This window comes from Bubalus bubalis, chromosome 11 (assembly GCF_019923935.1).
Source record: "Bubalus bubalis isolate 160015118507 breed Murrah chromosome 11, NDDB_SH_1, whole genome shotgun sequence".
NCBI lineage: Eukaryota > Metazoa > Chordata > Mammalia > Artiodactyla > Bovidae > Bubalus > Bubalus bubalis.
The window spans coordinates 99,821,942-99,849,714 of NC_059167.1; the positions used below are offsets into that span (position 1 = coordinate 99,821,942).

The 27,773-nt window shown below is 38.5% G+C and overlaps 1 protein-coding gene across 2 annotated transcripts in view; it reads right to left on the minus strand.

The window, feature by feature from the left end:
* Positions 1 to 27,773, minus strand: part of KCNN2 (potassium calcium-activated channel subfamily N member 2) — a 583,536-nt gene that overhangs the window by 553,706 nt on the left and 2,057 nt on the right. The window lies entirely within an intron of this gene.

The following is a 27,773-nucleotide window of genomic DNA, read 5'->3' on the forward strand; positions in this document are numbered from 1 at the left end:
CAGTGGCTGACTTTATTTTTCTGGGCTCCAAAATCACTGTAGATTGTGATTCTAGCCATGAAATGAACAGACACTTACTCCTTAGAAGGAAAGTTATGACCAGCCTAGACAGTGTATTCAAAAGCAGAGACATTACTTTGCCAACAAAGGTCCGTCTAGTCAAGGCTATGGTTTTTCCAGTAGTCATGTATGGATGTGAGTTGGACTGTGAAGAAAGCTGAGTGCTGAAGAACTGATGCTTTTGAACTGTGATGTTGGAGAAGACTCTTGAGAGTCCCTTGGACTACAAGGAGGTCCAACCAGTCCATCCTAAGGGATATCAGTCCTGGGTGTTCACTGGAAGGACTGATGTTGGAGCTAAAACTCCAATACTTTGGCCACCTCATGCGAAGAGTTGACTCATTGGAAAAGACCGTGAGGCTGAGAAACATTGAGGGTAGGAGGTGAAGGGGATGACAGAGGATGAGCTGGTTGGATGGCATCACCGACTCAATGGACATGGGTTTGGGTGGACTCTGGGATTTGATGATGGACAGGGAGATCTGGCGTGCTGCAGTTCATGAGGTTGCAAATAATCAGACATGACTGAGCGACTGAATTGAACTGAACTGAACTGATTAAAGTTCAGTGTTAAAGTTAAGAAAAAGTAGACTTAAGTAGACATTACTAACTGAGCAGGAAAAAAATTAGGCCTCCAGAGAATATGTAAGAAAAAGCTCTTCCTAGACTGGGAAGAAGTTTAGATAAGTAAGAAATCTATTTTACTCAATATATTTAGGAAATTTCTGAATATGAAACTCAGCATTTTACCCCATGCATGATTTTCAGAAATAAATTTAATGACAGAATTACAGGATTTTCAATTTACCTACCAAACTACTAGGAAATTTTACTTTATATGATTCATAAAATCTTTACATCACTTTCTCAAAGTTTATTTACTTTTCACTTGAATTTCAATACAAACAAGTGATTTTCTTTTGTAGTCATTTCTTTTATCACTCTACCACTTTAGTTTTATACTAGTACCTTTTCTGACAGCAAAGCCACGGATTGTTAACAGATACTACTAAACTAATTTTCCATATTAGAGCTATAACAAAAGAGAAAGTACTCTCATCAGTAAGTTCTGCCTTTAAAAGCATGTATGCCCTCAAATACCTGCAATAGGTCTTACAAATGAGAAGTCCTTGTTCAAATTAAGCTGCATGCATCATGAGTCAAAGTTAAAATAAGCAATTGCAAATTACAAAGACAGAATAAAGATGTTCTGTCATTTTGGTACATGTAGTGGGGAAAGTATGAAAGCAAAAGAGATCATATATCAACAGTATCACTGTTGTATAGTTATTGAACCCTCATAAGCAGGAATTCCCAAGTGATTACTCAGTGCTGAAGGTCCAGACTTATTACATAAAGTATCTATCAAAGCCAAGATGATGATTGATAAGCAACTTCTGTGTGATTAATAGGTACAGGAGTACAAAGCAAAGGAGATTTAAAAAGCCAATGGGTTTTATTGATAGAGTCAACCTCAACTCTCAACAAGGCAAAATACTCATTTAATCAGCAACCCAGTAAGCTGCTTAGAAAAATACTTCTCTGCCCCAGGTGAAAAACTAGCATGAGTTTGTAGATGATAGCACATTTAACAAATTCATTCATGACATTCAATAAGAAAATTATTTCTCAAAAGCAACTAAATCAAGATTGTCCTTTAATGGAGGAACAGGGTTTTATCTCATCTAGTAAACCTCTTGAGTTCAGTTGAAAAAATACACTGAAGCTGCTATAGATTAAATTAAGAATGCAAAACCAATACAATGTTGTAAAGTAGCCTCCAATTAAAATAAATAAATTTAAATTAAAAAACATTAAAAAATAAAATAAACATTAAACTAAAAACAAAAAAAGAATGAGCTGCATACACGGTGCTAATCCAAGTAATTCCTCCTGTTTGTTGTTCTGTGTGTGTGTGTCTGTCTTAGGGCAGCCAGATTTAGCAAGTAAAAATACAGAACACCCAGTAAAATTTGATTTCATATAAAAACAGATAAAATTTATTATGTGTAAAATTATCTATTGTTTGTCTGAAATTCAAATTTAACTAGGTTTCCTATACTTTGTCTGCCAAACTAGCACACCAATGTATGTATGTCTCTGTGTATACAGTTGTCTTGTTATAACTACTGTTTTTTTAACACAAGAACAGCTAATATTTACATAGATCATATCCTTAGAACTACAGAGTTTAGAGCAGGAAGATCCATAGACATAATGTAGTTTAATAATTTTATTCTATAATTAAGCAAACTGAGATGCAAACAAATTAAATGACTTGTCAAGATCCCACAGCTAGTTAATATTCAGAGAAAGAACTACAATATAGTTGTCCTGGATCCTATTTCTTTCTAACACTATATATATTCTCTCTTAAGTCTGAACTACTAATTGGTTTCTCAGCAACAAATTTGGGCCAGACTGATGACTTCATTAAGACAGATACACCTATTTATGCATCATTTTTGTTTCTGCATATGGGATAAAATACATACAAACACATACATAGCTGCAAGGAGAGTTTCAAGGCAATACATTATATAGAAAGAACATCTGTTGCTGGAGGCTTCCCAGAATCCATGCCTCCTTTAAATATTAGCACCCAAAATTCATTTTAGGAAAGGAACCTAGCCCACTGAATACAGTCTGATAGAGCTATTGACTGGAACATCTTTCCCAGTCATTAAGTGAACATATGACCCACTCAACAAGCTAAGCTAGTTGACAATTTTCATTTCCAGACTGCTGCTAGACTTCAGTTTTAATTTTGAGGCAAGTAGCTAAGGGATTGGAGAAGGCAATGGCACCCAAATCCAGTACTCTTGCCTGGAAAATCCCATGGACGGAGGAGCCTGGTAGGCTGCAGTCCATGGGGTCACGAACAGTCAGACACAACTGAGCAACTTCACTTTCACTTTTTACTTTCATGCATTGGAGAGGGAAATGGCAACCCACTCCAGTGTTCTTGCCTGGAGAATCCCAGGGATGGGGGAGCCTGGTGGGCTGCCGTCTATGGGGTCTCACAGTGTCAGACATGACTGAAGTGACTTAGCAGCAGCAGCAGCCAAAGGATGATTCCTCCAACCTTACCCCACCCAGACAATGAGATGGTTTCAGGTCATTTGTTACAGTGGAAATGATGAAGCAAGTTCTTACTTCCAAGACCTTTTAAAGTTAATTAGTTCCTTCTGTATAAAGCCAGGTTCTTCAGCTCTTTCATAGTCTTCCAATAAGTCACCTGTTTAGCTAATAGAAGCAGAGTTGGCTTCTGGCTTCTATTGCTTTCAACTAAGGAACTGTGATTAAGAAACAATATATGTACACTTCAAAAAGAAATTGAATTGTAATGTTGATATGCAAATAACTTTTAGCATTATAGGCAATCCAATAACTGAGAGGTGCAAAAGAAAGAATACTGAGTCACTGAAAAATTTAAATATATTAAATGTATATGTTATATTTTATATATTTTATTTGAGTGATTTTAAAATTAATCTAAAATGTTCAGTTGCAAAAAGTCAAAATAAAACTGTTATGTAGATTATTAATCAACTTTCAAAAATTTAAATGTAAAAATTTGGAGTATAAAGATTATAGAACAAACATAGGAGAAAATTGTTTTTACCTTGAGTTAGACCAAGATTTCTTGAAAAGTCACAAAAAGCATAAACCATACAAAGAAAATAGTGATAAACCGGTCCTCACCAAAACTGTAAATTTTGCTCTTTAAAAGATATTGTTCAGGAAGTGGAAAGACAAGCCACAAACCACAGACTGGGAGTAAAAATTTGTAAAAAAGTATATATACATATAAATATATGTATATATATATATACGTGTGTGTGTGCATTAGCCCGTGCACTCAGTTGCTAAGTCATGTCCGACTCTTTGCGATCCCAAGGGCTGTAGTCCACCAGGTTCCTTTGTCCATAGGATTTTCCAGGCAAGAATACTGGAGTGGGTTGCTATTTCCTCTTTCAGGGGACCTTCCCTACTCAGGAATCAAACTTGTGTCTCTTGTGTCTCCTGCATTAGTAGGCAGATTCTTTACCAGGGGCTAAGAAATAGATTTAAGGGACTAGATCTGATAGACAGAGTGCCTGATGAACTATGGACAGAGGTACGTGACATTGTACAGGAGACAGGGATCAGGACTACCCCCAAGAAAAAGAAATGCAAAAAAGCAAAATGGCTGTCTGAGGAGGCCTTAAAAATAGCTATGATAAGAAGGGAAATGAAAAGCAGAGGAGAAAAGGAAAGATATAAGCATCTGAATGCAGAGTTCCAAAAAATAGCAAGGAGAGATAAGAAAGCCTTCCTCAGCGATCAATGCAAAGAAATAGAGGAAAACAACAGAATTGGAAAGACTAGAAAATCAAGAAAATTAGAGATACCAAGGGAACATTTCATGCAAAGATGGGCTTGATAAAGGACAGAAATGGTATGGACCTAACAGAAGCAGAAGATATTAAGAAGAGGGAGCAAGAATACACAGAAGAACTGCACAAAAAAGATCTTCATGACCCAGATAATCATGATGGTGTGATCACTCACCTAGAGCCAGACATCCTGGAATGTGAAGTCAAGTGGGGCCTTAGAAAGCATCACTACGAACAAAGCTAATGGAGGTGATGGAATTCCGGTTGAGCTATTTCAAATCCTGAAAGATGATGCTGTGAAAGTGCTGCACTCAATATGCTAGCACATTTGGAAAACTCAGCAGTGGCCACAGGACTGGAAAAGGTCAGTTTTCATTCCAATCCCAAAGAAAGGCAATGCCAAAGAATGCTCAAACTACTGCACAATTGCACTCATTTCACAGGCTAGTAAAGTAATGCTTAAAATTCTCCAAGCCAGGCTTCAGTAATATGTGAACTGTGAACTTCCAGACGTTCAAGCTAGTTTTAGAAAAGGCAGAGAAACCAGAGATCACATTGCCAACATCCACTAGATCATGGAAAAAGCAAGAGAGTTCCAGAAAAAGGTCTATTTCTGCTTGATTGACTGTGGAAAATTCTTCAAGAGATGGGAATACCAGACCACCTGACCTGCCTCTTGAGAAACCTGTATGCAGGTCAGGAAGCAACAGTTAGAACTGTCCAGTTAGAACTGGACATGGAACAACAGACTGGTTCCAAATAGGAAAAGGAGCATGTCAAGGCTATATATTGTCACCCTGCTTATTTAACTTATATTCAGAGTAAGTACATCATGAGAAATGCTGGGCTGGAGAAAGCATAAACTGGAATCAAGATTGCCGGGAGAAATATCAATAACATCAGATATGCAGATGATACCACCCTTATGGCAGAAAGTGAAGAAGAACTAAAGAGCCTCTTGATGAAAGTAAAAGAGGAGAGTGAAAAAGTTGGGGTAAAGCTCAACATTCAGAAACTAAGACCATGGCATCTGGTCCAATCACTTCATGGAAAATAGATGGGTAAACAGTGGAAACAGTGTCAGACTTTATTTTTCTGGGCTCCAAAATCACTGCAGATGGTGATTGCAGCCATGAAATTAAAAGATGCTTACTCCTTGGAAGGAAAGTTATGACCAACCTAGACAGCATATTAAAAAGCAGAGACATTACTTTGCAAGCAAAGGTCTGTCTAGTCAAGGCTATGGTTTTTCCAGTAGTCATGTATGGTTGTGAGAGTTGGACTATAAAGAAAGCTGAGCGCCAAAGAATTGATGCTTTTGAACTGTGATGTTGGAGAAGACTCTTGAGAATCCCTTGGACTGCAAGGAGATCCAACCAGTGTTCACTGAGAGGACTGATGTTGAAGCTGAAACTCCAATACTTTGGCCACCTCATGCAAAGAGCTGACTCATTGGAAAAGACCCTGATGCTGGGAAAGATTGAGGGCAGAAGATGAAGGGGATGATAGAGAATGAGATGGTTGGATGGCATCACTGACTCAGTGAACATGGGTTTGGATGGATTCTGTCATTGGTGATGGACAGGCAGGCCTGGAGTGCTGTGGTTCATGGGGTCGCAAAGAGTCGGACATGACTGAGGAACTGAACTGAACTGAACTGAACAGAACATGGTAAAGAATCTGCCTGCAATGCGGGAGACCTGGGTTTAATTCCTGGGTTGGGAAGATCCCCTGGAGGAGGGATTGGTAACCCACTCCAGTATTCTTGGCCTGGAGAATCTCCATGGACAGAGGAGCCCAGAGTTGGACATAACTGAAGTGACTAAACAGTATATATATATATATTTAAAACTTGTAGCCAGAATATTTAACAAAATCTCTCAAAACTCTCAAAACTGTAGAAAAATAATAAAAATCGGAAAAGATTTGAATAGACACTTTACCAAAGAAGACACCCATATGCAAGTGAGCATATGCAAATATGTTCAATATCACTAATTATTAGAAAAGTACAAACTAAAAACACAATGGAAAAAAATTTCACAACCAAAAGGAGCCTAAGGATTCATGACAACTTAATATAATTTGTTATTCTACACAGCACCCTAGAATCTGGGAAAGATTCTGGGAAAGAGTCTAGGAAAATCTAAATAAAGGGATAATAAATAAATAAATCTAAATAAGGAAATCTACATAAAGTATGGACTTTGGTTAATGATAATATATTCAATATAGATTCATTATTTGTATACCTGTGGTGGATTCATTTTGATATTTGGCCAAACTAATACAATTATGTAAAGTTTAAAAATAAAATAAAATTAAAAAAAAAAGATTCATTATTGTAGCAAATGTGCTATACTAGTATAGGACATTACTAATAGCAGAAACTGGGTGCATCATATATGGAAACTTCCTGTATTTCAGTAAATCAAAATTTTTCAGTCAATCAAAAGCTGTTCTAAATAATTAAGCCTATTAAACACACACACAACTATTAGAATCGTTAAAATTAAAAGAGTGACTATAGCAAGTTTTGATGAAGACATTGAGTTATTAGCACTCTTAAGTACTACTGGCAGGGATGTAAAATAGACAACTTTGTAAAAGAGTTTGAAAAAACAGATATCTAACTTAAAAATATAAACCTGTATCCAGAATATATTTTTAAAAACTTTTACAATGCATCAGTAAGAAGACAACAACTGAAAAATGAACAGAAGATCTGAACAAATACTTAACCAAAGAAAGTATACAAAGGCCAATAAGTACATGAAAAATAATGAAAAGCATTACCCATTGGTGAAGTGATACAAATGCCAACAAGTACATGAAAATTAATGAACAGCATTACCCATTAGGAAAACACAAATTAATAACCACAACAAAATATCACTACACCGCTAAAATGGCTAAATTTTTAAAAGAACTATGATGCCAGTCACTGGTAAGGGTGCAGAGCAACTAGAATTCTCATCTCCTGTTGGTAGAAGTACAAAATAGGATAATAGTATAACCTGTATGGAAAAGAGATTGCTCATTTCACATGAGGATGAATATACATTTACCATATGAGTCAACAATTCCTCTTGTGGGTATTTATCCAAGAGAAATGAAAACATATGTCCATACAAAGGCTTCTATGTGAATGCTTACAGCAGCTTGGTTCTAACAGTTGGAATCTAGAAACAATCCAAATGTGTAACAACAAATAAATGAATTGAATGGATAAGCAAACTGTAGTATATCATGCAATGGAATTGTACTCGGAAATAAAAGGATGAAACATTGATACATGCAAAAATGCAAATGAATCTCAAGACTATTATGCTAAGTAAAAGAAGCTGGACAGTTAAAGTGATATACTATATGCTTTCTCTATGTGACATTCTGGAAAAACCAAAACCATAGGGATGGAAATCATACCAATGATTATCAGAGGCTGAAGGACAGGAGAGGAGACTGACTGCAAAGGGGTCACTTTTTGTATTGATGAAAACGTTACATATTTTGATTACAGTGGTGATTACAGTGATTACATTTGGCAAAACTCAACAAACCAGTCGAATGAGAAGAACAAATTTTATTTTATATGAAGAATACCACTAAATACCTTTTAAAAATTGAGGCAAACAGAAATTAAAAAAAAAAACAACACAATTCCCAGAGAGATATTAAAAGGAGTCTGATATATGTCAATGCAAACATAAAGGCTTTTTCCAAGGTACTAAAACTGAATGATTAGTGGTAAAGGAGAGAAGCGATTATGTACACAGAGTGTTTGAAGTAGAGAGTGAAGTACGTACAGAGGATTGCTGGTAGCAGGAAATACAGTACACCCTGGTCTGGGAAAATGACAGGGAGCTACAGTGGCTGGGCACAGAACGCAGTGCCAGACAGAGACATGAGCAAAATTTCACAGCATCGGGTGTAAAAGAGGGGCGCAGGTTTCCAGCTTACTGAATGGAATGGACAAGGTGCATCTCCTAATGAGGGAAAGCAGCTTTGCAAGAGAAGATCATGAGGTTGTTCTTATATATGTGGACTGAAAGTTTTCCTCCAGGTGCTACAAATATGACAAGTAAGGCAACTGGAGAGTTGAGGTTAAACCATATGAAAATACTAATATTCAACCACTGTGACCTATAAAAGGTAACTCCTATGTTTGGATCTAGTAAGTTCCTAGAGCTCCTATCCAGCCAAGAGTGATACCATTGCCTGCATTTTTTTTTAAAAAAAGCAAACACTGACTATTCTTCAAGCAAAATTATTATAGCAACTACACTTTTAATGTAGAACCAGTAACAAAGAATATGTAAGTTTCAAAGTTGCATACGATGTGAAATATATTTATGCATCATATATTTTCGGCAGTAGTTATTAATCATTTTATTTAAAAACAAATTAAAGTAATTATGATCCACCACAGAAGCTGATATAAATAACTAAAGGCTTTTGGAAAAGAAGCCACCATTGGATATTTGTTGAAAAATAAATTATTCAAGTATGGCTCACAGTTGCTCCTCTGAGATCAGTTAACTCCTTCTATAAGTCAAACTTCAGATTCCAAAGACTCAAATATGCTATAAAATTCCTTCTGTTGTAATATTTGTGCAAAATTTTACCAATTACTATTCAACTGTAGGTAAGAAAATGCAATCTAATCACCGACTGTAACAGGAATAGGTTTCAGGAGATAACTAATAGGTTCCCATTCAATAGGAAAGAATATATATATAATATATATACACACATATACTATATATTGTCATACATATACACACATGTGTACATAAGTTGAGCACATATATGTTGTCATACATATATGTACACATAAGTGTATACGTGTGTGTGTGTGTGTGTGTGTGTGTGTGTGTAGGGCTTCCCAGGTGGCATTTGTGGTAAAGAACCTGCCTGACTGTGCAGGAGATGTAAGAGACTCAGGTTTGATCCCTGGGTCAGGAAGACTGCTTGGAGGAGAGTATGGCAACCCACTCCAGTATTCTTGCTTGGAGAATCCCTTGAACAGAGGAGCCTCATCGATTACAGTGCATAGGGTCACATAGAGTCAGACATGACTGAAGCAACTCAGCATACACACACACAAAAACACAAATGACCGAACTGAATATGTGACTGAACTGAACTGATAATTGATGTACAATGCTGTGTTAATTTCTGCTATTCAGCAAAGTGATTCAGTTCAGTTGCTCAGTCATTTTCAACTCTTTGCAACCCCATGGACTGCAACATGCCAGGCTTCCCTGTCCATCACCAACACCTGGAGCATGCTCAAACGCACATCCATCAAGTCAGTGATGCCATCCAACTATCTTGTCCTCTGTCACCCCCTTCTCCTCCTGCCTTCAATCTTTCCCAGCATCAGGGTCTTTTCTAATGAGTCAGCTCTTTGCATCAGGTGGCCAAAGTATTGGAGCTTCAGCTTCAGCATCAGTCCTAATGAATATTTAGGACTGATTTCCTTTAGGATGGGCTGGTTGGATCTCCTTTCTGTCCAAGGGACTGTCAAGAGTCTTCTCCAAGACCACAGTTCAAAAGCATCAATTCTTCAATGCTCAGCTTTCTTTTTGGTCCAACTCTTAGATCCATCCATGACTAGTGGAAAAACCATAGCTTTGACTCTATGGATCTTTGTCAGCAAAGTAATGTCTTTGCTTTTTGATATGCTGTCCAGGTTGGTCATAGCCTTTCTTCCAAAGAGTCTTTTAATTTCATGGCTGCAGTCAACATCTGCAATGATTTTGGAGCCCAAGAAAATAAAGCCTGTCACTGTTTCCATTGTTTGCCCATCTATTAGCCATGAAGCGATGAGACCAGATGCCATGATCTTCTCTTTTTGAATGTTGAGTTTTCAGCCAGCTTTTTCACTTTCCTCTTTCATTTTCATCAGGAGGCTCTTTCATTCCTCTTCACTTTCTGCCATAAGGGTGATGTCATCTGCATATCTGAGGTATTGACATCAACTCTACTTCAGTTAAAAGAAAAACAATGGAAGAATAGGAAGATCCTGAGTGTACCTTCTGCCATGGATACACCAAACTACAACTTCACATAGAACAACTATATGTGTGAATGATTGCATGTGTGTATGCCCAGTTGCTCAGGTGTGTCCAACTCTTTGCAATCCTATGGACAGGAGCCTGCCATGCTCCTCTGTCCATGGGATTGTCCAGGCAAGAATACTGGAGTAGGTTGCCATTTCCTACTCCAGAGGATCTTCCCGAAACAGGGATTGAACCCACATCTCCTGCGTCTCCTGAATTGGTAGGTGGATTCTTTACCACTGAGCCACCTAGGAAGCCCAAATGACCTGGAGACTACCAAAACAGTTCTACAACTAAGGATATAAAGAAAAGGCTATGTTGAGATGGGTAGGACCAGGCAGAGATGTGGTATAGTTTGAACTGAGACCCGTGGTGTGGTGACCCATACACTAGAGGGATATCACAACCTTGGAGGTCCCCACTGAGGAGTGAGGAGTCTGAGGCCCATGTCAGGCTCCCAGCTGAGGGGACCTGCACCAGGAAGATGAGCCCCCGTAATGTCTGGCTATGAAAATTAGCAGAGCTTACATCCAGGAAAGCTGGATGCAACCCATCCAGTTGGGTTAACCCAGGTTTAACCCATCCACCTGGGCTTACCCCTCCAAAGCAACCTCCACCCAGCCCCACTCAGCAGGGCATCTCAGCCAGCACCAAGGTTCCTCCAAACTTGCTCTGCCCAACCTAGCAGGTGGTCCTGACCAGCACTGCCTCTAAAACAGCTTTCACTTCCGGGGCCCAGCCTCACACTCCAGCAAGGCCACTGCAACATTTGCAGCCAGGCATCACAGCCACTCACACGGAGGAGCGGCCCTGTGCATTCCTGCACCTGCAGTAGTCTTGGCCAGGCCTCCTAGCTAACCAGACTGAGGACAAGTCCTGCCCACCAGGACACCCGCCACAATCACATGCAAGCTTCAAAGCCAGCCGAGCTGGGAGCCGATCATGTCTACCAGCAGCAACCATAACAGGTGTGTGCTGGCAGCCCACACAGAGTAGACCCCTAACGTTAATTGGAAATGATATGTACACCCTACAGTTCACTGAGTATATTTACAATAGCCAAGATACAGAAGCAACCCAAGTGTCCACAGATGGATGAATGGATAAAGAGTATGTGCTTACATTATACAATGGAATATTTACTCAGTTATAAAAAGCAATGAAGTCTTTCCAACAGCAACAGCATGGATGGACTTATAGAGGGCATTATGTTAAGTGAAATAAAAGCCAGAGAAAGACAAATACCATGTGATCTCACTAATATGTGAAATCTAAAATACAGAACAAACAAAACAGAAAAAGACTCACAGAATAACTGGTGGCTGCAGAAGAGGCAACCACCTGAGGACTTGGATGAAATAGGTGGAGTGTAAGAAGTATAAACCCACAGTCATAAAATAAATAGGTCATGGGGATCTAATGTAAAGTAAAGGAATACAGCTAGTAATATTCTAATAACTTGTATGGTGACAGACGGTTACTAAACTGATTGTGGTGGTCATTTGTAATGTGTACAAATGCTGACTCACAGTTACACACCTGAAGCCAATATGGTATTATACGTAAACTATACTTCAATTAAAAGCAAAAAAGAGAGACTATTAATAAAGGGAAACACAAATGCATTAAATCAGAAGCATGATGTTTGATCTGTAATTATGCCATTTTCATTATACAAAGATGAGGAATATATCACAAGTCACATTTGAAAACTCAGATTCATTTTTGACATGTAATATTTTGTCTCTCTCCATCTGCCACAACTACTGTGCTTCAAATCATTATAGTTAAAACTGTCTAAAGGTGTCAATCTATAAAAACTAGTGTAGCCTACAAATTTCATTTGAGTCTTACCTGAGATTATTTATCTTCTATGTCATTAGAAACTATTTTTATGTTACATTAGGGAAGACTTTCAGAGAAGGCAATGGCAACCCACTCCAGTACTCTTGCCTGGCAAATCCCATGGACGGAGGAGCCTGGTAGGCTGCAGTCCATGGGGTCGCTAGGAGTCAGACACGACTGGGTGAATTCACTTTCACTTTTCACTTTCATGCATTGGAGAAGGAAATGGCAACCCACTCCAGTTTTCTTGCCTGGAGAATCCCAGGGACTGGGGAGCCTGGTGGGCTGCCATCTTAGAGGTCACACACAGTCAGACATGACTAAAGCAACTTAGCAGCAGCAGCAGCAGCAAGGAAGACTTTTGAATTTCTTTGAGAGATAAGTTTTCAATCTGCTATTCTGTAAGTAACAAGAGAAGTATTAAACCAAAAAGGTAGCAATACTATATAATTTAGCTCTAATTCTTTTGCTATTATGGTCAGCAATTATACATTTCAAATAGAACAAAACTGGAAATCTGGTTATCTGGGTTCTGTCTGCCCAGAGTGGCTTTATGTATTAGTATTTTTCATACCCCTAATAAACTAGTTAACTAAAGGTTATCTAATAATTAAATTTCCTTACATTTCAGAAACTCCATGATATTCTGAAAGTCTGCAAAAATACAAACTTGAAATGATTGTATTAGTACTGCTTTTCTGTAACTTTCCCACCAAAGTGACTCCAATGGCAAATATCAAGGTCTCCATAACTACCTCATGGGTTGGTCTTGGGTGTAGCCTGAGGCAGCTACATGAAGCAGGATTTTTAAAAAATTTCTAGATTGATCTTTAAATCCACTCCACATTGCATTTCATAATATATCTAAGTTGCCCTTAATATAAAAATACTGTGTTTTATAAAACTTAAGGCACAATTCACACTCTAGCAAGGTCTATTATGTTTACTGAATGACACAATATACCCCACAGACCACCTTATAATCCATATCCTGTTTTGAGAAATAAAGACCACCAGCAGAAAAAAGTTCTCTATGCCAAGGTTGACGCCTCAAACGTTAAGAAGCTGAGCAGGAAACATGAGTGATTCAGGGCAGTAGTGCAGAAGGCTGTGGTGGGGAAAGTGTCGCTCTCTGGATGACCTAAAGCAACAGTTGCTGCTCAAATTCAGTTAGTCTGTTGCACAGTGTGGCCAAATATTCTGATTCATCAAGCAGGTGAAAGGAGAATTTTATATAAAATTCCTCCTCTTTGTAAAACATAATGCATACAAAATAAAACAGGTTAGGTGGCCAGATTTGGGTCAAATTTTTCTGGTTTTGAGTGCTCAGTTCTAAAGCCTGCTTCAGGAAATGAGTTCAGTTGCATAAGAGAGAGAGTGTCTCTATGGGGAATAAAGTAGAAAACATTTTCAGTGGGTCAGAGTGAAGGCTATGGACTTCTGAGGGCAACAGGGAAATTTTCTTCCTTTCAGTTAGATCATTAGAAGCTGAAAAGGCATCAAATTTTCACAATCATCATGAGTAGCTTAGCCTGGATCAAACAGACTCTACAGACTGACTTCCAGGTTGATGGGAAAGTTATGCCTGCATTTTACCTTGGAATAATGACAACGTATTTTAAAATCAGGTCAAAAAGCTATGGCATGTAAATGAAATCCATTTAGACCATAGGAGTATTACATATACCAAGCTATGGTACCTATGGCAAATGATGATATGGAGACTTCAACTTTTTCAATAATGTGAGAAAGAAAGCAGAGTAGCAATCATAGACATTCAGAAGCTGCTCTGGTACCCACAACTAGTCTATAATATTGATTCACTGAATATTAACAATCTCCAAATCTCATAATCCTCAGACAAGATTACTCTAAGAAGCTTGAGTGCTGAAGAATTGATGCTTTTGAATTGCGGTGCTGGAGAAAACTCCTGAGAGTCCTTTGGACAGCAAAGACTTCAAACCAGTCAATCCTAAAGGAAACCAACCCTGAATACTCATTGGAAGGACTGATGCTGAAGCTGAAGCTCCAATACTTTGGCCACCTGATGCAAAGAACTGACTCATTAGAAAAGACCCTGAGGCTGGGAAAGATTGAAGGCAAAAGGAGAAGAAGGCGGCAGAGGATGAGATGGTTGGATAGCTTCACCGACTCAATGGATTTGAACTTGGGAAAACTTTAGGAGATAGTGAGGGACAGGGAGGCAGAAAGCAGAAGCAAAAATCAAGGTCACTTTGGCCACCTGATGGGAAGAGCTGACTCAATGGAAAAGACCTGATGCTGGGCAAAATTAAGTGTCACCCATAAAATGTCAACACCTCAATTTCTTGGTTAAGATGAGTGATGGCTACTTTACCAGTCAGATCTCTGTCCTCATTCTATTTCCCCCTCCCCACAGATAAGATTTAGATACCCATAGAATTGTCTCTGCTTTCTGACAGCCAGCTTAGAGAAAAGCCCAGCTTCCTTAGACCCTCTCCCAAACCTTTTCCTAAAGATGCTCTTTCTAATATCCAAGGTAGGCTTCAACAGTACATGAACTGAGAACATCCAGATGTTCAAGCTGGATTTAGAAAAGGCAGAGGAACCAGAGACCAAATTGCCAATATCCATAGAATCATAGAAAAAGCACAGGAATTTCAGAACATCTGCTTCATTGACTGTGCCAAATCCTTTGACTGTGTGGATCACAACAAACTGTGGAAAATTCTCCAAGAGATGGGAATACCAGACCACCTTACCTTCCTCCTGAGAAACCTGTATACTGGTCAAGAAGCAACAGTTAGAACCTGACATGGAACAACAGACTGGTTCAAAATTGGGAAAGGAATACGTCAAGCTGTATATTGTCACCCTGCTTACTTAACTTATATGCAGAATACATGCAGAATATGTGAAATGCCAGGCTGGATGAAGCACAAGCTGGAATCAAGATTGCCGGGAGAAATATCAATAACCTCAGATATGCAGATGACACCACCCTTATGGTGTCAGAACACTTCAGAAAGCAAAGAAGAACTAAAGAGCCTCTTGATGAGGGTGAAAGAGGAGAGTGAAAAAGCTGGCTGGAAAATCAACTTTCAAAAAACTAAGATCACGACATCCGGTCCCATCACTTCATAGCAAATAGATGGGGAAACAATGGAAACAGTGCCAGACTTTATTTTCTTGGGCTCCAAAATCACTGTAGATGGTGACTGCAGCCATGATACCAAAAGACACTTGTTCCTTGGGGAAAAAAAGCTATGACAAACCTAGATAGCATATTAAAAAGCAGAGACATTACTTTGCCGACAAAGGTCTGTCTTGTCAAAGCTATGGTTTTTGTCATGTGTGGATGTGAGAGTTGGATCATAAGGAAGGCTGAGCACTGAAGAATTGATGCCTTTGAACTGTGGTGTTGGAGAAGACTCTTGAGAGTCCCTTGGACTGCAAGGAGATCCAACCAGTCCATCCAAAGATCAATCCTGAATATTCATTGGAAGGACTGATGTTGAAGCTGAAACTCCTATACTTTGGCCTCCTGATGCGAAGAGCTGACTCACTGGAAAAGACCCTGATGCTGGGAAAGACTGAAGGCAAGAAGAGAAGGGGACAACAGAGGGTGGGATGGTTGGATGGCATCACTGACTTGATGGACATGAGTTTGAGCAAGTTCCGGGAGTTGATAATGGACTGTGTAGCCTGTGGTGCAGCAGTGCATGGGGTTGCAAAGTGTCAGATGTGACTGAGCGACTGAACAACAGCAATATCCTCTTAATAAGACACCAGGAGATCTCTGTGGTGACTGCTCTCCATTGTCACAATGGGTAATGAACTCTCTCTTCATTATTAGGTGTGTTCCTGCTGGTCTTTGCCCAAAGGGCACTGACAGGTGAACAATCAGCGTGGTTTACCACACAATCAATCCATTCACGTCAAAAGGTGCTGAAGGTGGCTGAAATGATTCTGCTGAGCAGAACACACTTTCCCTGCCAGGTCAGGCCCTACTTCATTCTATTTCTGCTCCTTTCATGTTCTTGAATAGGCATTTTTATTTTTTTCTGTCTCTGATGATGGAGAGGGTTTGCAGGCCTCCCTAAGAGTCATTATTCAGATAACAAATAACCAGTGTCTACACATTTACTCTTATGTGACCTTACTCAAAAAGCCAGTTCCTCTTAAAATGATCAAATTGAAAGTAAAATTATTGTTGCGAGGAAAACAAACAGACTTCAAGGAAGGCAATGTACGTTTTTTGTTTTCTACATTCTCTTTCAGTTGCACAAAAGACAAGCAATTAAATTCCAAAATGCTATTAAGCATGGCATTTAACAGGAAAATATATTCTGCTTTGTGTGACTTCAGAAGACAACAAATGGAATCATGTCCAGTACAGGATGTAGTCTGGCAAATTTGTAGGCACAAGGGAATGATTATACTCAGTTTGGGTAAATGAGGGTTAAGACAGTGAAATGTAAAACCAGGAAATCCAACATTATTAGAAGCCTGCAGCGTTTCCTTGACATTAATTCTGATGATAACACAGAGCCAGGTATGCTGACGTTTACCGACAACTTAAAATATCAGAATTGTTAAACATTGATTATGGATTTGAAAACAAAAATATAAAGATAAAAATAAGACAATGACCCATAATCCTGCTGATCTATTAAATGTAACATATATACACCTAAAAAACACATAATAGAAAGTTACAAGGAAAATGTCTATTTTTCCTCTTGCTTTCATATTGTTTTCCTCAATATAACCCTTGTTGATCATTTCTATGCATCCTTTGAAAATGTGATATTTCAATGAGATACCAGTACACTTATTAGAAGAACTTTCTAATAAACTTATTAGAAGAGCTTTAAAATGTTGTATAATTCTAAATGCTGGTGGTTACAGAGAAACTGTAACTCTTGTACACTGCTGGTCAGAATATAAAATGGTATGGCCATTCTGGAAAGTTGTTTGGTGTCTCTTTAAAAAGTTAAACATTAACTATATGACCCAGAAATCACATCCTTGGGCATTTAATCCAGAGAAATGAAAATGTCTATTAACACACACCAAAAAATTAAATAAAATAAAAAGCTGTGTGTAAATGTTCATGGAAGCTTTATTTATAAAAGCAAAAACTGAAAACAACCCAAATGTCCTTTCAGATCAGAACAAATTCTAGCACATCCATATAATGAACACACTACTTATATATGCAACAAACTGTTCTTAAGAGCATTATGCTTAGGGAAAAAATCAGTCTCAAAAGTAATTCCATTTAAATAACATCTTCAAAATGATAAAATTCTAGGCTAACAGGAGTTGTTAGTTGTCAGTGGTTGTTAGAGTAGGTGGGATGTAAAAGGATAGCAGAAAGGAGTTCCTTGGAGATGATGGAACAATTCTTGATTGTGGTGGTAGCTTCAGAACTCTATATACAGAAAAAAAAAAATGCACAGACTCACACACACAGAGGAATGTATGTAAAACAGTGAAAACTCAGTAAGATCTGTAGTATTGCACCAAAATCAGTTTTGTGGTTTTGATATTGTACTGTGCTTATACAAGTTATTATCTTTGAGGGATGCAAGATGAAATATAGGCAGCTATTTCTACACTATTTTTGCAGCTACTTGTGAGTCTATGATGACTTCAACATAAAAATGTGTGTGTGTGTGTTTTTTAAGTTACAGATATAGCAGCTGTAAAATTAGGATACTTTTGGCTACAAGTAGTTCAGTTCAGTTCAGTCACTCAGTCATGTCTGACTCACGACCCCATGTACCACAGCATGCCAGGCCTCCCTGTCCATCACCAACACCCAGAGTCCACCCAAACCCATGTCCATTGAGTCAGTGATGCCATCCAACCATCTCACCCTCTGTTGTCCCCTTCTCCTCCTGCCTTCAATCTTTTCCAATATCAGGTCTTTTCTAATGAGTCAGCTCTTCCCATAAGGTGGCCAAAGTATTGGAGTTTCAGCTTCATCATCAGTCCTTCCAATGAACACCCAGGACTGATCTCCTTTAGGATGGACTGGTTGGATCTCCTTGCAGTCCAGGGGACTTTCAAGAGTCTTCTCCAACACCATAGTTCAAAAGCATCAATTCTTTGGTGCTTAGCTTTCTTTATAGTCCAACTCTCACATCCATACATGACTACTGGAAAAACCATAGCCTTCACTAGGCAGACCATTTTTGGTAAAGTAATGTCTCTGCTTTTTAATATGCTGTCTAGGTTGGTCATAACTTTCTTTCCAAGGAATAAGTGTCTTTTAATTTCACGGCCGAAGTCACCATCTGCTGACTTTGGAGCCCCCCAAAATAAAGTCAGCCACTGTTTCCCCATCTATTTGCCATGAAGTGATGGGACCGGATGCCATGATCTTAGTTTTCTGAATGTTGAGCTTTAAGCCAACTTTCTCACTCTCCTCTTTCACCCTCAAGAGGCTCTTTAGTTCTTCTTCACTTTCTGCTATGAGGGTGGTGCTACAAGTAGTAGAAAATTCTAATTCAATTGGCTTAAAAAATAGAAATATATCTTACTATCTAATCCAACAAGAAGTATGGAGATAGGTTAGCTCTGTCAATTCAGTCAGTCAGTTCAGTAGCCCAGTCATGTCCGACTCTTTGTGACCCCATGAATCGCAGCACGCCAGGCCTCCCTGTCCATCACCAGCTCCCGGAGTTCACTCAAACTCACATCCATCGAGTCGGTGATGCCATCCAGCCATCTCATCCTCTGTCGTCTCCTTCTCCTCCTGCCCCCAATCCCTCCCAGCATCAGAGTCTTTTCCAATGAGTCAACTCTTCGCATGAGGTGCCAAAGTACTGGAGTTTCAGCTTTAGCATCAGTCCTTCCAAAGAACACCCAGGACTGATCTCCTTCAGAATGTACTGGTTGGATCTCCTTGCAGTCCAAGGGACTCTCAAGAGTCTTCTCCAACACCACAGTTCAAAAGCATCAATTCTTCGGTGCTCAGGTTTCTTCACAGTCGAACTCTCACATCCATACATGACCACTGGAAAAACCATAGCCTTGACTAGATGGGCCTTTGTTGGCAAAGTAATGTCTCTGCTTTTAGGTTAGCTCTGGGACTAAGTAATTAAGTGTTCATCAAAATCATCAAGAATGCAGAATCTTTCCATAGTTCCGCTCTGTCATCATTAGCAAATAAGTGTGTTCCTTAGGCTAGCTTGTACCATGGCCCCAAGATGGCTATCAAAGTTAAAAGTTATCACATCCAGTGGTAGAGGGACCATTTCCTATTAGTATCTCTTTTATTAATAATCATAGAGGCAAACATTTTCCAGAAGCCCTTCTGATAGCTCTTGTTCATGTCTCATTGGCAGGGTCACATGCCAACTCCTAAAGCAAATGCTGGGGCTAGGGGAGATGGAGGGGGTGTTGGGGTGGGGGAGAGGAATGCAGAAATGGAACCACCATGATTGACGTAGACCAAGCATGATCAACTCCAGAGGTTTCAAAAGAAAATGGATGGCTATAAGTAAGAGTTAAATCAATGCACACACAGACAACAAGATATCATACAGCCACAAAAATGAACTAGATATTTATGGGCTGATAAAAAATCCTCAAAAATATAAATGGAAAAACAAGTTACAGAAGCATATATATAACATAATGCTTATTGGGACGATTTTTCAAAAGGATAATAAGCAATATTCATGTTATGAACTGAATGTTTGAGTCCCCTCAAAACTCACACTGAAATTCTAAGCCCCAAGGTGTTGGTATTAGAGGGTAAGGAGTCTGGGAGGTAATCAGGTCATGAGGGTGGTACCCAACCATACATACGCCAGAAACAGGCCCACCCTACACACTGGATCTGCTGGTGCTTTCCTCTTAGACTTCCCAGCTTCCAGAAATGTGGGAAATAAATGTTTATTTATTTCTAAATAAATAAATGTTTAAGCTTCTAGTTTAAGCTTCTAGTCTACAGTATTTTTATTAAAGCAGCTCAAACTGACCAAAACAGTATATTGTAATTCCTTGTTTCTCATCATTTACTTTAGAATCTCTATTTTATTAAAAAAAAAAAAACACATTTATTTGATGAATATGGCAAGTTCCTATACCTTTACTAGTACCAAACATATACATTTTTGCCAATTTAATAGATTTTAAAAGGGATGTCACTATTGTTTAGACATATTTTTTAACAAGTGAGATTAAACATCTCTTCATATTCTTTTGACATTTGACTGTATTTTCTTTAACATTTTCAATCAAGTTGTGCTTCTTTTACTTACTCAATTACACAAATCTTTATACACCCAAGGAAATTACCTTTTAATCTGTCACTACAGTTGCAAATATTTTCCATCTTTGTTATTTTGTTTTACTTTGTTGATAATATACTTGACTATGCAGAACTTTCTAATTTTCATATAATAAAATTTGTCAAATTCTCCCTTTTTAGGTTTTATAACCTGCTTTGAGAAGCTTTTTTTCTGTAACATTATAAATAAGTCCACCCAGTTGTCTTGTAGAACTTTCTCAGTGGTATAAATGTTCTATATCTGCACTATTCAATATGGTAGCCACCTAGCCCCAAGGGGTGAGTACTTGAAATGTAGTTAGTAAAACACAGGAGCTGAATTTTCAATTTTATTTAATTTTAATGTAAATAGTTACAAGTGATGATGGCTACTATGTTGGATAGTGCAATTATAAAATCTTTGTTTTTACTTTATAAAATATCCAAATGTTTGTGTCATTAGGAATCTATTTGGATAAAAGAGTGGATAATCAGGATTTAAATCAGTGACTTCTGTGTTATATTAAGAATACATATTTAAGATTTGAATGAAAGTTGTGGAAAACATCCCCCACAAAATAAATATGTAGAGATAGAGGCAGAGTTATGCATCTTATATTCCAGTGGCATGGATAAACAATACATAAGTACATCATAAATCGAGATAATTTCTGATGATGATAAAAATCAAGAAAGAAATGAGCCAGAGTTATGAGATAGAGACTGACTGTATGAGATGGAGGGTAGGAGACACTACTTCACCAACAACGGACAGGACAGGCCCTTCGAGGGAGGGGACATTTGAGCTGGAAACTCAATGATGAATAGGAACCAGCAATCCGAAGAGCTGGATAAAGAGCATACTAAGCTGAAGAACAACACAGGCAAAAGCTTGAATACAGGAGTAAGTTTCATTCCTTGGAGGTCAGATAAGAGAACTGGTATAGTTAGAGCCTAGTGACTGAGGGAAGAGTGAGATGACAAGAGATGAGCAGGCTCAGGGATCACATTATATCTCTGCTCAATTGTAAAATTGAAACTTGAACAAGCTCAGTAAGTAGACCAAATTCACACATGGGTGAAGTGGCTGAGTCTAGACTCTAGTTACTCCAGAGTCCCTACTTTAAACCACGGCAGTGCACATCCTGTGGTGTCCTTCGCATTCCAGTCTGTTTCTCCATGACTTAAATAACGCCACCTGATACAACCCTTATTTTTTCCTCTAGTCTCATTTCTTGCTACCAATATTCTATTATCCCAAACTATTGGCATGTCCTCAGAGACGTCATCCTGGCTCTGTTCTAATGGCTCCTTATGCCTGTAAAGCCCTCTCTTCCCATTTATGCCTCATAAACAGTTACTCATCTCAATTATATTCTAATCCTATGATCTTCCTGAACTTCTGCCTGTCCTGCTGCTCCTGCAGGTACACTGACCACTCCCTGAATAGCCCACAATGGGCTGTACACACTGCTATGGATCTACTTATGACATTTGATGGCATGTTTTGTTAATATTTCGTCACTTCCAACTAAGTCTCCTTAATACCATAGATCATGTCTTACTCATCTTAGCACATGGTCTGATACACACATTTTTCTGAATGAATGACTAAATTAATGAGTCAGTTTCCCCAGAAGGACACACTTTACATTCTGTCCCTTGTTATGAACCAAAACAAGCACACTATGTTGCTCAGCTGATAATGCAAATAAAGGCTCTATTTGTTTGGAAATGTGGAGCTGAGGTTTGACTGGTGCTTCAGCCCTACTGCTGACTTTCTAGTATATTAAGATAATGCTTTCAAGCTCTCCATATAGTCAAATTAAGTCCTATCTAATAAGGAGCCTATCATTTTTATCTTTCTCTTGAGTTCTTAGTTAATAATTATTCAATTCTTTACTCAGCATATTCTGGAAAGCCTAGTCTATTATTGTCAAAACCTACACAGACTTGATGCTTTGTATTCATACTATGTTAAGCATTCAGGAAGCTCAGAAAATTGTATAATGAACAACATGATTCTCAAGCTATCATTTGAGTATCTAACACCAAAAATCACTCTCTCATTAAAGAGGGACTTAAATAGCTTTGCCTTGAATGAGTCAATAGCTTGGTATGATCCAGCTTTCATTTTCTATGTCATGACTTAGTTTAATTTAACACTGATTGAGCAAGCTGAGTAAATATAAATTGAATTTTTTCAAGAATGATGCTTTGATCATTTAGATCTCTATGTAGCTTATATCTATAGTCATTATGGAGAGAAACCAAGAAACAGAATCGAAGCAGTGTCATACTCATTGGAGAATTACTGCTTATCTAATGTGTGTGAACAAAGTGACCTTGTCAAATAGCAAACGAAACATCAAGTACTGTGAAATTTTAAAGTGATATAATCAAGTATCAGAGCCAAGGCCTACCTTAGACCAGATGATTTAGAAAAAACATTTATTGTTACTACCCAGGACCTTCCTTTCAATGTCTATCTACAGTAAAATTTCTGATAATGCCATCTGGTTGGGAAGTGTAATACCACCATGATAATTTGGTCTAGTTAAAGTACTCCAACATGGGAGGGCCATCAACAGCTGGCATGTGAAGGAAGGCCATAGGACATGCCAAAGAGTCTAACCATGCTTTTGGTGGAACAATTCATACAATTGAATATTTTGCCAAGAATATAAAAGTTTCATCTTTTACTTCCAGTATAGCCATGCAATACATCCTGAATCTTATCTTTGCAGACAACTCTACAAACTTGGGACGAAAACAACATAAAGCAAATCAGAAATGTTCTACCACCATAGGATGACTAAAAGAAGACTGAGTCTAGAGGAAAGTCACTTGGAGGAAAGGACCAGCAGTGTGAGTTGCTCATTTCTAGAGCTTTTAGCCTGAGAGCCATTCATTGTCAGAAGCATGTCATTCTCTAATCATACATTTCTCTTGCTCAAAATATTCAATATCCTATACGATACCTTATATCCTATATAATGAACTCAAAACTTTCAAAAATATCATCCAAAGCCCTTCATGAAAAGGTATGACTTTAGAACTTTATATCATTTCATTCGCCAGGTTTTCTAAGTTTCTGGACTCCTATTCAGGCCAAATCCATCTCTTGGGCACTAGATTCTGTTTTCAATTGCCAGCTCAAAAACATGATTCCTGGGGTTGTCCCTTTCTTCTCTGCCTCATTCCCTTTCTCCTCTAAACCCTGTATCCCTTCAGCTACTGCTTCAGCTCTTGGATCCTGTTTTTAACATAAGTCCTTGAGAGAGTTGTCTGTAGTCTTTCCACTTGCTATCTCCTGAACCTCCTCCAATTGTGCTTTCTGCTTTCAGTCCTCCACTGAAACTGCTCTTGTTAAATCATGAATGACTTTTCAGTTGCTAAATCAAGCAGTTGATTCACAGTCCCCAAACTACATAAACCACCAATAGCAGCTGCATATATGACCCCAGCCTTTTCCTTAAAACACCTTATTCTTGTCCTTTGGGATGCCATGGTGGCTCAGATGGTAAAGAATCCACCGAGATCCAGGTTCATTCCCTGGGTTGGGAAGATCCCCTGGAGAAGGGAATGGCTACCCATGCCAGTATTCTTGCCTGGAGGATCCCATGGACAGAGGAGTCTGAGAGGGTACAATCCTTGGGGTCACAAAGAGTCAGACATGACTCAGCAACTAACACTTTTTCACTTTGGGATGCCGTGTTCTCCAAGATCTCCTTTCCCTCAATAGCTGTTCCTTCTCTCTCTCCTGTACTGGATTCTTCTTACCTTCTGGGTCTCTAAAGATTGGAGTCTTTGAGAATAATTTCTCAGAACCATTCTCTTTCTACATTCCCTTTCTAGGTGATCCCATCTAACCCTAATATTTTGAATATAAACAATATACTTAGTAATCATGAATTTATGTATCAAGCCCAGTCTCTTCACTGAACCTTTATCTGTGATATCTAACTGCCTACTCAACATCTCCAACTTGGATGTCCAATAGATGTCTCAGACTTTATATATCATAAACTGAATTCTTGATTCCAACCCCATACCCACCTTGCTGCCCAGCTTTTTTTTCCTGTGACCTTCTGCATCTCAATCAATAACAACTCTGCCCCTTCCTGTTGGAGTCAGGTCCAACATCTTAGCATCATCTTTCATTCAACTGTTTCTCTCAAGCTTTTAAATCCAATGAATTAACAAAATCTATTGGTTCTACCTTCAAAATACATCCCAAACTATCACTTATCACTGCCACCCTAGTTTGAGCTTTACTATCCACAAATACCAGAGAAAAATAAGCTATAGCTCAATAAACACCTTCTACTATCACCAAAACAAAAGGGAAATATCACTGTGCTGTAGCTGGTGTGCAGGGAATGGTGAGGACACTGCCGCAGCTCTGGTTTCTCCTGTGGTCACATGTGGATGTGAGAGTTGGATTGTGAAGAAAGCTGAGCTCAGAAGAATCGATGCTTTTGAACTGTGGTGTTGGAGAAGACGCTTGAGAGTCCTTTGGACTGCAAGGAGATCCAACCAGTCCATCCTAAAGGAAATCAGTCCTGACTATACATTGGAAGGACTGATGCGGAAGCTGAAACTCCAATACTTTGGCCACCTGATGCGAAGAACTGACTCATTGGAAAAGACCCTAATGTTGGCAAAGACTGAAGGCAGGAGAAGGGGATGACAGAGGATGAGATGGTTGGATGGGGTCACTGACTCTATGGACATGAATTTCAACAAGCTCTGGGAGTTGGTGATGGACAGAGAAGCCTGGTGTGCTGCAGCCCATGGGGTTGCAAAGAGTCAGACATGACCGAGCGACTGAACTGAGCTGCCACAGTGGACAGTGTGCTGCACTAGGAATCAAGAGAATGAGGCCTCTGCTCTGACAGATGCAAGTGACTCTGAGACCATCCACTTCATTTCATTTTGTTCATTTCTTTAGTATTTTATTTGCTCACTCAACCACACTGCATTCTGTTTATTATACATGGGCCTCTTGTAAATACATGGTCTTCTATGGGCAGGGACCATTATTTCTTCCTGATAAGACTGAAGTAGGTACTTAAAAAGTGTTTATTGGCATAGAAATTATTTTTGAAGGTTTTAGTTGGGTTAAATTTGGAGTAGATAGTAAGAAAATGAAATCAAGAAATATTTCAACAATCCAGATATAGATGATAGGAACCAGTGCCTATGATAGGAACCAATGCACATGGAATGGAGATAAAGGAGCTAAATGCGTAGCTAAGTTTCTTAGAGGGACAAGAATTGGATGAATAATTTAGGTATAAGGGAGGATTCACTAATGACCTTGATGTTTCTAGCTTGGGAAAACATGTGGATGGGATTGTCATTAGCTAATGTAATGAAAGCAGAAGGATGAGGCTGAAAAAATGTAGAGACTGAAAAACTAGTGAGACACATTTTAGGTGTGTTTTACTGAAGTATTTTTGCACGTCAAGTTGAAAATGCTCAATAGTAATTTGCAAACCACGTGTGAAGCTGGGTCTTGGGCATGTGTGATGGGTGATATCAGTAATGAACACTACCAGGGTGGATGAAACTGGCTAGAGAGTATGTAAAGAAAGAAGAAAGAACAATCCTAAATTCTGGAGACACAAGTCAAGAGGCAGATGGAGAAGTTGATATAGAAGAGTTAGGAAAACTATGCTCAGTGGACAAGAAGAAAACCAAAATAATATCAGAAACCAATGGGAATAAATCTTCAAGATGAAGGGATTAGTTATTACCACCAAAGTCCACAAAGAAATGAAATAAGATGAGAACTAAAAGAAGACAATTGATGGTTTCCATTAGTCCTTTTGACCTAGTAGCCAAGATAAATCAAATAGCAAAACAGTGAATACAGGAGTAAGGTTAAAACAGATGCACCCTTTCCAGAAGTCCTGTGATGTCAGGAAGGAGAGAGAGGACATTAATAATCAAGGCAGGATTGGTACACATTTTCTTTTTAAATAGAGAGATTTGATTGTGTTTTTAGGGTCCAAAGAAGAAGGAATAATAATAGCTAAGACATTACAGAGGGGACAAAAAGAAAAATAAGCAAAATCTCAGAGAAGATGAATCTCTAAAGTATAGAATGAGAAAATGACATAGAAGAGAAAAGACCCTAATGTTCACACCTTCAAAAAACATATTTACTGAGCATCTATTATATGCTAGGCACTGTTCCAGATCCTTGGGATATATATATGAAGAAAACAAACAAAAAAGCCTGCCCTTATGCAGTTTATATTCTAGAAAAATTGATGGGGGGGGGATGTAATAGAACAAAGAACACAATAAATATATAAATTAAGGTTTGTTAGAAGGTGACAAATGCCACAGAGTAAAAAAATACAGCATTTGGTGGGGTAGGTAAGGGAGACTGAGAGAGTCAAGATGGGAGACTAAGGTATACTTTTTTCATAGCATTATAAAGTAGAGATTATTGAAAAAGTAAGACTTGAAGAAAATGAGGGGATTAGGCCTGTGTTATATGGGCAAAAGGACAGGACGGGCACATACATAGATATATATGGAGGCTGGAGGGAAAATTGCATTTTTAGTATCACAGAAATAAAGATAAATTAGCTAGCAAAAGAAAAATTATTGGTGAAATTTAGCTAAATGTTTATTGGTAGGAAGAAACAGAAAAAAAGAATAACATATGGGCCTTTGTATCTATGAGTTCAATGTCCATGGATTTAACCAGGTACAGATTGAAAAAAAAGTATTTTAATTCCAGGAAGTTCCAAAAAGTGAAACTTGAATTTGTCCAATGCTGGTGATATTTACATAGCATTTACATTGTATCAGGGATTATAAGTAAACTAGAGATGATTTAAACTGTATGGGAAGATGCATGTGGCTTTGTGCAAACACTACGTTTTATATAAGGGACTCGTGCATCTGCAAACTTTGGCATCACTGGTGGTTCTGGAATCAATTCCCCGTGGATCCTGAGGGCTGACTGCAATCTCTGGATGGTTCTCTGGGGAGCCACTCTGGTATCTCTGGTTAGTGTATTAAACATCTGTTAGCAGTGGAGTCAATCAAAGGTCACAGAAGTCACACTACAGAGAATCTAAGCAGGTAGTTCCGTCTCATTATTACAAAACAGCCAAGCAAGGAACTTTACAGTTA